Genomic DNA, 10,788 nt, shown 5'->3' on the forward strand with positions numbered 1-10,788 from the left:
AGTAGATAAGGACTAACTGATCTATTTTTATTTTTAAATGGACTTGAAAATGGATTTAGAAAAAGTTCAATGAACCTTTGCATAGGTTTGTTTACAATGCGAGTGTTCAAGGTCACTTTTGAGTTTTTTGGCTTTAATTTTTAAACTAAAAAAGTTACAACTTTTTGTCTTAAGAAAAAAAGATGCGCAATCAAATTTTACATCCATATATATCTTTTGAAAATTAAAATTCGAAAATTTTTTCTAAAGCCTCCAGGGGACTTCGTTTTCGCACGAAAAAATTGTATGTGCCCTTATTGCATCCGGACCCACAATTTTAAAATATTTTCCAAAGCTTCAAAAATCTTTTCAAGTTTAAATACATTTTCGATCTCTATAAAACTTCTAAAATTCCAAAATAACTTTTAAACTGACTTTAAATTTTCTTAATATTTAGACAAAAATTTCAAAATGAAGCAAATTCTATTTATATTTTCCAGGTTTTTCAGGAATTACTGGAAAATCCTGAAAAATAACATTGAACACATTGAAAATTCCTGAATTATAACGAAATATCTGAAAAGTCTATTTTTCTCTTGCTGTGATATAATGCTTCAGCCCCGTCAAATCTTATAACATCCCTCAAAAAAACTTCAATTCGTTCGCAAATTGTACTGGGTAAATTCTTCAAAGTCTTAAGATCTTCGTAAGTAATTTCTTTGAACTCTTGAATTCCTTGAACTTCATTTAATAAATGTGAAACCTTTTCGAAATATTCTGAAATCCTTTGCATAATCCTAATTTTTTTTAATTCGTATGCTATCAAAGTAATTGATATATCTTGAGTGTCTTTTGGTTGAGGATTGAAATATTTGATTGAAAATCGCTGTTTTTCAGTTCACTTTAGGCCGTTTCAAATGCGTTTTTTTGTTTTTGTTTGAAATTAATTTATTGAAAGGAAAATGTTATTATTCCATGGTTTTAAACTTATATTTCAAATTGAAAATCCAACTGTTTTTTTTTTAATTATTCACGCAGTTGTAAAAAAATGACTTTGTTGGCTGTTCAAAGAATGCGCTTTCAAGCGAAAGATAAAAAAGACGAAAGGCGATTAAGCTTAATTTAATTTTGAGAACGCAAGCTCCTCATTTTGTCTCCAGTTATGTGAGCAGTGAATGAATAAATTAATTTGACGATCATTTTACATTCAGTACTCAAAATGGTTTTTTCCTCACTTTGATGTACTCGTTGATCTGCGCTTGAAAAGATCGCACACAACTGTGGATTTTGTTTGGTGTTAATTGGTTACTAGCATTATTGATGCACTGTTTAACCTTCTCCAGAGTTGTTGGAATCTTTTTATTCAGTAATTGACCAGCGAATGCAGAATACTAATGCGCTGAACAACGATCATGTTGAAACCACATGTTCTTCTGCACTTCCAAGCTTCAGTCTTCAAACAATGTTAAAAGTTCATTTTTCAAACAATTATGATATTTTTCACTGTTTAAATTACAAGCAATAAAATACGGACCAATAAGTTGGTCTCCAATTACTCTAAAAAAAACGTTCGCGGACCAGGCACGCTGATGCTCAATTTCGAGCAACAAGTGTGGGTTTTTGTATACGCCCATTGAGAACAGGTCAATCTACCTTGAAAGACGTTGTCATGAAGTTCGTGATGACGTAAAATATGAGAGCGATGATATTTATTAGGTTTTAATACCTTAAAAATACTTGCCAGAGACATTCCGGAATCACGGCTTAGTTGTTGAGTAGTAACATGGGGCCATTAGTTGCTGCTTCTAATATCGCTAATATTTCGTTATTAACTTCAGCAATAGCTTTTTGACGATTACTTTTTTTTGCTTCTATACTACTATTAGTAATTAATTTGTTGACCACCCGGTATGAAGAAGCGCGTGACCTACATTGTCTGAGAAACGTTGAGCATAAAGAGGGACAGCACGCTTTGATATTTCTGCCATTTTCTCTATAAATTAGAATCCTTTCAATTTTATCTTGTACATATTAAACCTCTATTTTTAAACTAATCAGGAAATACAATAACAGCAAATGAATCTCAAACGAAAGTATTTTTATTCTTCCATTTAAAAGTGCATTCGTTGCATAATCATCGTGTTTATTCTTCACTAATAGACCGCCATCTGGCGTGAAGCGAATAATTTTTCTCTCCAGTAAAACTTACGCATTTTTAATGGAAACTCTGAATCTGCAATAAAGAGTATAGGTGCCCATTCGAAATCCTAAAGATACCCACTCCCAAAGGTTAAGGCACGGGAAAATGTTTACCTAATTGCTTTCCCTCTTAAAAATAGAAAGTTCTTATGACGAGTGTGTGTGGGTTTTTATACAGACTGAAGTGCTAGTTTTATGTTGAGAAATAAAAATATCTCAAGAAATACGCACCCACCTAAAAAATTCTCTGTTAAAAAACGTAACTTTTATTTGCAAATCTTTTCTTGATTTGCGTCAGATGACGCTGGATTGGCGTGAAATGCATGGTCGTGTTAAATGAGTAATCTTTCAAACGAAAGGTAAAAAAGACAAGGGGTGCGTTTTGTTGGGTTGGTTAGTACCAATCAGTTTGTTTAGATTCGTTATGTTTCTCACGTTTTTTAGGGGTCAATTCGTTGAGCTACTTAGGCCGGCTACACGCGTTCGGTTGGCCTCCAGTGTTAACTGCACAGGTCAGGCCTACACAATTAAATCGAAGGGCCGATAGCGCATCCACATGTTCAGAAAAGTCTGACAGTACTTCGTCAGTTTTCGCACAAAAAGATGTGTGACCGAGACGACTTTTTAGCCACAATTGTGCTAGTTGCCGCATCAAAACCGAAGAAGCGGAAATCGAAACGAAAAATCTGGTGTAAACAGTTGCTCAGTAAGCGAAGAGTATATTCGCATGTTAATTTATTAAATGAATTAAAATTCAGTTCCAAAGATTGGCACAATTATGTGAGAATGAACAAAGAAACTTATTTTAAGCTGCTGTCTTTAGTTACTCTAAAAATTAAACGGCATGATACTTTTATGAGAAATGCTATTTCCCCACACGAGAGGCTAAGTGCAATTTTAAGGTTTCTTGAAACTGAGAGAAATTATGAAGATTTGAAATTTTCAACGATCAAATCACCGCAGTCAATTTTCGATTCAGGTGGATCGAATAATTTTTTGTTCATCCTCTGGCCGCTTGCACAGTCAAAGAAAACTGACCGATTACATCCTCCACATGCTCACTTTTTACTGTACAGTCCTGACCTGTGCAGTTAAAACTCAAGGCACAGTGAACGTGTGTATCCGGCTTAACGTTCGTTTTGATAAGATGTGTTGTTTCTGTTCTGGAGAACGATTACCCCGAACAGGTTGAACCGTTTAACTAACAGTATATTCGAGCCGTTCTGAACACGAGGCGCTTTCGGCATATTCCTTCGCTTGCGCAGTGTAGAAAAATATAACACCCACGTTTGGTAGCGACTGATCGACAGACGTTTGTGGCAACCAATGCCCTGAATCTGGAGCAAACACCAAACCGAAATACAGCGACTCTCTCATCGCTAGCGGGACTGTCTTACCTACCTGCTCCCCATGTAGATTCGCTTTGTCGACTACGTTTATTAGTTGTGCATATTTAGTATTCCAGTGGATCATTACCTCTTAATTTAATGTCTGAACTGCCCCACAAAAGTATGGTGAGAGTTAGTATCGCACCCCATCAGAAGAGTAGACCTATAAAATATATAAAGTAGACCTATCCGATGACTAGCCTTCATATTCCTTCAGGATCAGTGACATCAGTTTCAAGTATTTCAAAAATATCTCAGGCAGCGTGGTAGCGTTGACTCCCTTCGCAAGTATGCAATCCATTGGTTTAGCCGCCCTAATTGTCCCTGTAAGACCCCCCTCCCTCTAATACCTTCATGGTATCTCAAAATAACCAAGGTTTCTGGATTGGCGAGATACATGTGTGCCTCGCAGTCATGTCACCTTGTAAAACTGCAGACGCGCCTTTGCTTTAATAAAAAATGATTTCGGTAATTTTTAGACCAGAAGCAGTCATTTAGGTCTGCCCCCGATCTTCCTGTACCTCGACAGTCTGCTTTTGTCCCTGGATGACTACCCTAAAGTTGACCTGTCCAAAGTGCTAGAAGGGCCTGTTGTTGAAGACCGCAAGCACCCTCTTTTGAAACTTAAAAATTTGCACAACTTAAAGGTGCTTGGCGCCTCTGACAGTGTCCTCTTCCTGTGGCCTATCTTAGCCTTCGCCATCTTTAAGAGCAACTCAACTTAACTTCACCCACCTTAAGAGATGCAGCATTCAAGGTGTTGTTTCGACAACTGCCTTATACATTCAAAATTAAACCATTATGTCGGCTGCAACAAATACTAAGACCCCTCTCCTACAAAAAAGTTCTGGAGTAATAGACATTCACTTTAAGACACTCTTTTGAGCGCCCTTCAGGCGCCCTCCCTGAAGAGCTTAAACCGGGTACCTGATACGCATGCCCCCTTTCCGGTGGTGTGTCTCTTAAGCTTCTTCCTCTTTTCTGTGTCTCAATTCTTGTTAACGGCATTCTAGTCGCCGATGATGCATCTCTCGTAGCTGATCAGGAAAGCGTTGAACCGTTTCTTTTATTTCGGTGATTCATTGGCCGCTTCCGTTTCCGTTACTTCAGAGAGACCGCCAATCCCTCACCTCCTAAGGCAGCTGTAGTTCAGCCGCTATCTGAATTTCGCTTGCCGTAGAGGGAAATTGGTATGAAAGAGTTATGTTAGACGCGTTATATCCCAACCCCTCTTAACCCCTTCGCCACCTCCCTTCCTCTTTCCTTCAATCTTTTATTTTTGGCGTGATAATTTTCATCCCACGAGCAGCTAGGAAAATCAAATATCCACATCTGTAAAACTCCATATGCAAGGGTGAGACGAATTACTTGAGAAGGTCGTCCGATGTCCCAGAAAAGCTGTTAGGACACCTTCGTCACCCTCAGGTGGAAAAGTGCCGCGGGCACAATCAGTCTACATCCATGGATTAGGGAGGAGGGGGTCACATTGAGTGAGTGACTGAATGAATATCCATTTTCAGGCCGCCATACCAACGAAGTGCTCTTTCTTGGTTTCTGTGAAGGTCGTAGATCATTTCTGTCTCGATTCCAAAAACTAAAAATCGTTACCGGGGGGGGGGGGGGGCTTTGAACTCGGGATCCAGAAAGCCCGTGTTTGCTAGGCTCTTTCACTCTTCTACCATACAAGAATCATGCATACCAGGAGATCCCGTTTATAGAGATCCTTTTATCCATATATATATACACATGCAGGCTGAGGTCCGTTTAAACCGCACTTCTTACAAGCTAAAGCCTCCTCACCAACTACAAGATGTTATAACCCCTAGGGCAAGATTATTGATTAAAAAAACGGAATAAGACGAAATGAAATATTTTCTCTAACGGAATCTTTTTTATTTCCAGTTTAGAAATATAATAAAGAAAAACAATTTCATCCGTGACGGCGAAAAGGCATTTTTACACGAAAGACGAAGTGAAACTAACATTGATTTTATATCTACAAATAACTTAAAATAATCTCGATGTGACTTACATATGCTACACGTTAGTAGATAAGATACTAAAAACATTATATTTGCGTGAAAAGCATTTGGGAAAATAAAAAAATTTTTAATGAAATGTCTGGAAAATGCGTAACACCTTTTTTACGTATGTGGCGCGATCTGAGACAAGATCCCTAAGCGTCCAAAAATGTATTGTACGCTTATGGGCTTCTTATGTCAATCAGAACCAAGGCCATAGTACTGACACTTTTCAAATTTTTATGTCTGAATGACTTGTAGATTATATTATTTCAAACAACTTTTTTCGCAGATCGCTTCACACATAAGTAAATAATAAGTGACACAGCAATAATTATTATCCTTTATGTGCTTGCTATCACCGTTGTGCAAATAAGACAGTGATATTGTAAAAATCTTGTAAATAGAAATTTGCAAGATAATTTTTTGTAAATAATAATAGTTATATTATAATTTTGAAGAAACTGCACCCCCGAATTTTATAAAATCATTTTCTTCGTCAAAGAGCTATAAGCCCAAAATTATGAAAAACTTCCAAATGGCACCTTTTTAATAAGCTATACATGGATAATTATTAGGGTACAAGCATTTTTCGTTTGTTTATTTCTCTCATTTCCACCTACATTTCGATGAAAGTAAATTACTTTTCATTCAAATGACCACTATTATATTTTTGATTCAGAATTACTTTTTTTTGTTCAAAATTCCTTAGTTCAATATTTACACATTCTATTGGAAATTCGTTTCTTCCTTGGTTGATACCTAATTTTTTCACCGAAAAATACAATTTTTCCAATTTTTGTTAAAAATTGGTCGGTTTTATTCGAAAATTAGGCTATTGTTTTGAAAGTTTATACTTTTAGTTAAAAAGTTTCTCTTTTTTTGTTATAAATTTAATGTCTTTTCTTGAAAATTCAAACAATTTGTTAAAACTTAATCTGTTTTAGATCAGACTTCATAATTTTGTTCATATTTTTTTAGTTAAATTCAACTTTTGAGTATTTTGAATTAATATATTTTTTGATTAAAATATAATTCATTACAATGATAGTTTAGAATTCACATCAAACATATATATATATATATATATATGTGTGTGTGTGTGTGTGTGTGTGTGTGTGTGTTTAATTCAACAGTTTGGTTAAAACTTGCAATATTATTTCTTTTCTTGAGCGAAAAATCTGTTTTGGTTGATATTTAAACTGTTTTATAAAAAACGTATTTTTTAAAAAGTTTAACTGTTTCGTTGGAAAATGTGTCCTTTTGGTTGCAAGATAATTTTGTTGTTGTTGGAAATTCCACTTTTTGGTCAAAATTTATCATTGTAGGACAGAACATTGTTTATTTTATTTAAAATTCAATTTTTTGTAAGTTAAATGCTTTGTCAAAAACTCATCTCCTTTCGTAGAAAAGTTCTTAGTTGAACGTTTAACTTTCTTCTGAAAATTTTGTCTCCGTGGCTTGAAAATTCTTCTTTGCATGTAGGCTGAAAATTCAGCTATTTTTGTTAAAAATTATTTCTTTTTATAAAAATTCAACTTTATGGTAATGTGGCCTAATTTTGCACACGTAATAAATTCATGAAAATAACAGCATTTTTGTGAATGTAGTAAAAGTTGAAAAAATTAAGACTTGGCAAGATTTTTTTAAAAATAAAAATAATTTCTTCAATTTCTCCTCTTTTAATATATAGTGAAATTTTCTATTGTTTTAGCGATCTATGCGATTTAAAAATTCAGTCATCTTAGAAGTAGTTGGAGACCTTGTACTCACGAATCTTCTGAATGTTTTTGTAGACAAACAGAGAAAAGTTTATTAAGGTTTGTTTTTTATGTCGGTAGTTTGTTCTGAGTGATAAGATTTTTTATTGCCCACATTACGTATGCTATACCCATTGGAATATTTCACCATTCTAATTTATTTTTCGAATACATATAGCAGTAACGAACCAGATTTATTTGCTATTTTTAAAGAAATTTGACACTAACAAATGGAGGATCTACTTAAAGCTCTGCTTCTTCCCTTCGTGCTTTTTATCAATTTTGGAGGTAAATTTACAGAGTATAATATAGGTATTAATACTTGGAGAGAATTTTAGGATGGTACTTTTTCTTTATTTTTAGTCTTCTTTTTTTCTTTTATTTATTTACTTAAAAAGTAATACAACTGTCTTCGTAAATTCGAAACAACAAGGTTTTTTTTTATTAATGAAGTTTAATGTAAACATGATATATTATACGTGATCTTTCATTTCTCAGTTGAATCAGTACACTTATTCAGTGGCATATCTAGAACCCTGTAGCCTTCCCTCCCACAAAAATGTCATAAATAGAATAAATTATAAATAGTCCTGGATTGAAAATTATTACTGAATCGTAAAAAAATAATCTGCACGTTGCTATATTGCGATCCTCTTCCTTTGCTTTTGGCGAAATTATTAATAACACTTTCGATGCAGTTAAATAAATCCTTAAGACCATGTGATGAGTGGGTCACGTGACTAGATTCCTACCATACCGATACTTTTTTCATTTCCCAACTTATTTTCACACGAAGGGCCACATCAAGTTCAAATTTTAGGATAATAAATAAGAAGCACTAAGGAAGGTGGGTCTAGTCATGAATTCTAATAATTATAAAAAAAAAGTTTTAAAAAATTATTTAAGTAATTATACAAATTTAAGATCAGACTCACCTTTCTTAGTACTTTTTATTTATTATTCCAAAGGTTTAACTTGATCTGGCGTTATGTGTGATAATAAGTTGGGCGAAAAAAATGGTAAGGTAGGAATCTGGTAACGTGACCCACTCATCACATGACCTTAAGGCATCTATTAATTCCGAAAAATCGTTTTCCATGAAGCTGTGTTTAATAAGATTTGATTAAATCATCATGATATCGCATCTGTAATTTTTCTGCTGCTTTAATCTTTTTAGCTAATTTTGTATTCACTCCGTCAGCTTGCGGGTTCGATTCCCGCCTCGCACCTCCAAGAGCCTCGGCGCACAGTGGGGATAAAATGACTTTTTTGGTTCAAAATAAAGTACAGGACACAAATATTGACCAATTCAAAAAATATATATAAAAAGCTTATCAGATTTCCAGGAGAATTGTCAAGTCTGATTTTTGAATCAGGTTTTCAATTTTTTTTATACACAACCGAATATGACGAAAAAATTGCCATTTTTTTCTATTTCACGTTCCGATGCTCGCAATAACGGGAAAATGGTTGAAATCGCCTAAATTCCATACCGTAACATTAGTAAAAGATGTTTCAATATTATACAATAAACAAAACAATTTTTTGTAAGCAAATCATTTGTTGTGAATATGTTTTCTATAATGTTGCATAATTATATGTTTTTTCAAGTTAGATTGCATGAAATGTGAATGGAAACAGTATTATATTTGAAAGAACTTTTCTCAAGATCATAATTGTTTATATTATATACAAATTTAATGAACGAATGCAGTAATCAGGAATTCTTCGACCAAAAAATTCGTTTTTTTTCGACTCTCTAAATTTTAAATAGTAAAATATAACTGATTGCCAGTTAAATTCTACTAATTTCTGTATCTAGAATTGAGTCACTGACAATCAGTATGGTGTTAAATCACACTTGAGTAGACACACTAAACTGACACTGGTAAACGAAATCTTTAACACACTTTTTCACATATCAATATTCTTCTGTTGATAAAAGCAATAGTTCACAAACAACACTAAATCAGTTGAGAACACAATACTAGAACAGAAAAATTCAATTATTAAAATTTTTGATTTTGTATGAGTATAATCACTGATAACTTTGATAGAAAATCTGAAAACCTCTCTAGCTTAAAGTGGTCTAACAATTAGTAATATTTAGAGAGCATAACTTAGAAAAGAAAGAAAGAGAATCCTAAGAAAAGAGACTTTTGGAGGATTTTTGGAGTATCGACTTAGTATTTTTACATTCAATAAGTAAGGATTCACTAAATTTAAACAGTAGAATAGCTTAGAGAAGTAATCAGTAATTTAAGAAAATCGCATAATATAGCTACGACACAACAAAGAAAACGAACCTTTGGTCCTTTGTTCACGATCTTTGCTTTACGATAAGAGGATGCTCAGAAATCAATACGGATCGAAAGCCAAGGGACTACTATCCCACAACGAAGGGCGCAACTGGGTCGAGAGAGGGTTCTAGCACTTTTCCAAAGCATTTAAAAACTTCGAGAAAAGTCTAGCTGTCTCCTATCCCCTTCATGTCTCTAGTGTTAAGTTTAATTGATTAATTTAACATTTCTGCCCGCCTTGGATAAATTGATTTATCAAAAGATTTACGATGTATTTTTGTCGATTGGTGGAGAACTTATCTTGGTGATCGGTCGCTTGAAGGTAGACGTCTGCGTTTAAATGGTCACCACTCGAGTGTCCCCGTATTTCCCTGGATGGATTTCCAGGATTTGACCTAACGGCCACTTGGACGGCGGATATCTCTCTTCTATAACGAGAGCTAGGGAACCTTTCTGCAGAGATGCTGAAGGTTGATTCCACTTGTACGTGGTTTAGTATCGTTGCAAGCATTCTTCGGACCACTTGGTCCAGAAGCTATCCAGCATCTGCCTCGGGAGCTGCTATAGATAGAGACGTGATACTTTTATGCTTTCGAACTTTTTTGCACCTAAGATCACGAAGTGTCGTAGTATGAGAGTTCCGAGGTCGTCTGGTTCCTCAGTAAGAGTACAGAGAGGTCTGGAATTAAGCACACCTTTAATTTACGACAGCAAGGTATTCATCTCTTCATACATGAGGAATTTGCTCCGATCACTCGTCGGAAATAATACGTAACTGACTTAACTCCATCTTTCAATTTTCTTCCAAAGAGAGGAGCCGTTGGTGGATTGAAGAGCCATTGCGTTTCGTCGTTGGCCATTAGTGCTGATAGGTTGCCAAGCTGCTTCAAAGATGAGGAGAATAGAGCTCGGAGTTCTGAGTCAGCACCCTTTAGGTTGGTCCCGCAGTCGCTGCGGTGGGTAGCACAGATTACACGTCTTGCGATGAATCTTTTGTAAGCTGCGATAAAGTCGTCTGCTGTGTAGTCGTTGACGAAATGTAGATGTATCGCTGATGTCGATTGACAGCCAAATAAAGCAATATAAGCTTTGCAAGTACAAGCCGCTCGCCCTTTTCAAGTTTTAATCATAAGAGGCCCAG

The sequence above is a fragment of the Belonocnema kinseyi genome, chromosome 1 (assembly GCF_010883055.1).
Source record: "Belonocnema kinseyi isolate 2016_QV_RU_SX_M_011 chromosome 1, B_treatae_v1, whole genome shotgun sequence".
Lineage (NCBI taxonomy): Eukaryota > Metazoa > Arthropoda > Insecta > Hymenoptera > Cynipidae > Belonocnema > Belonocnema kinseyi.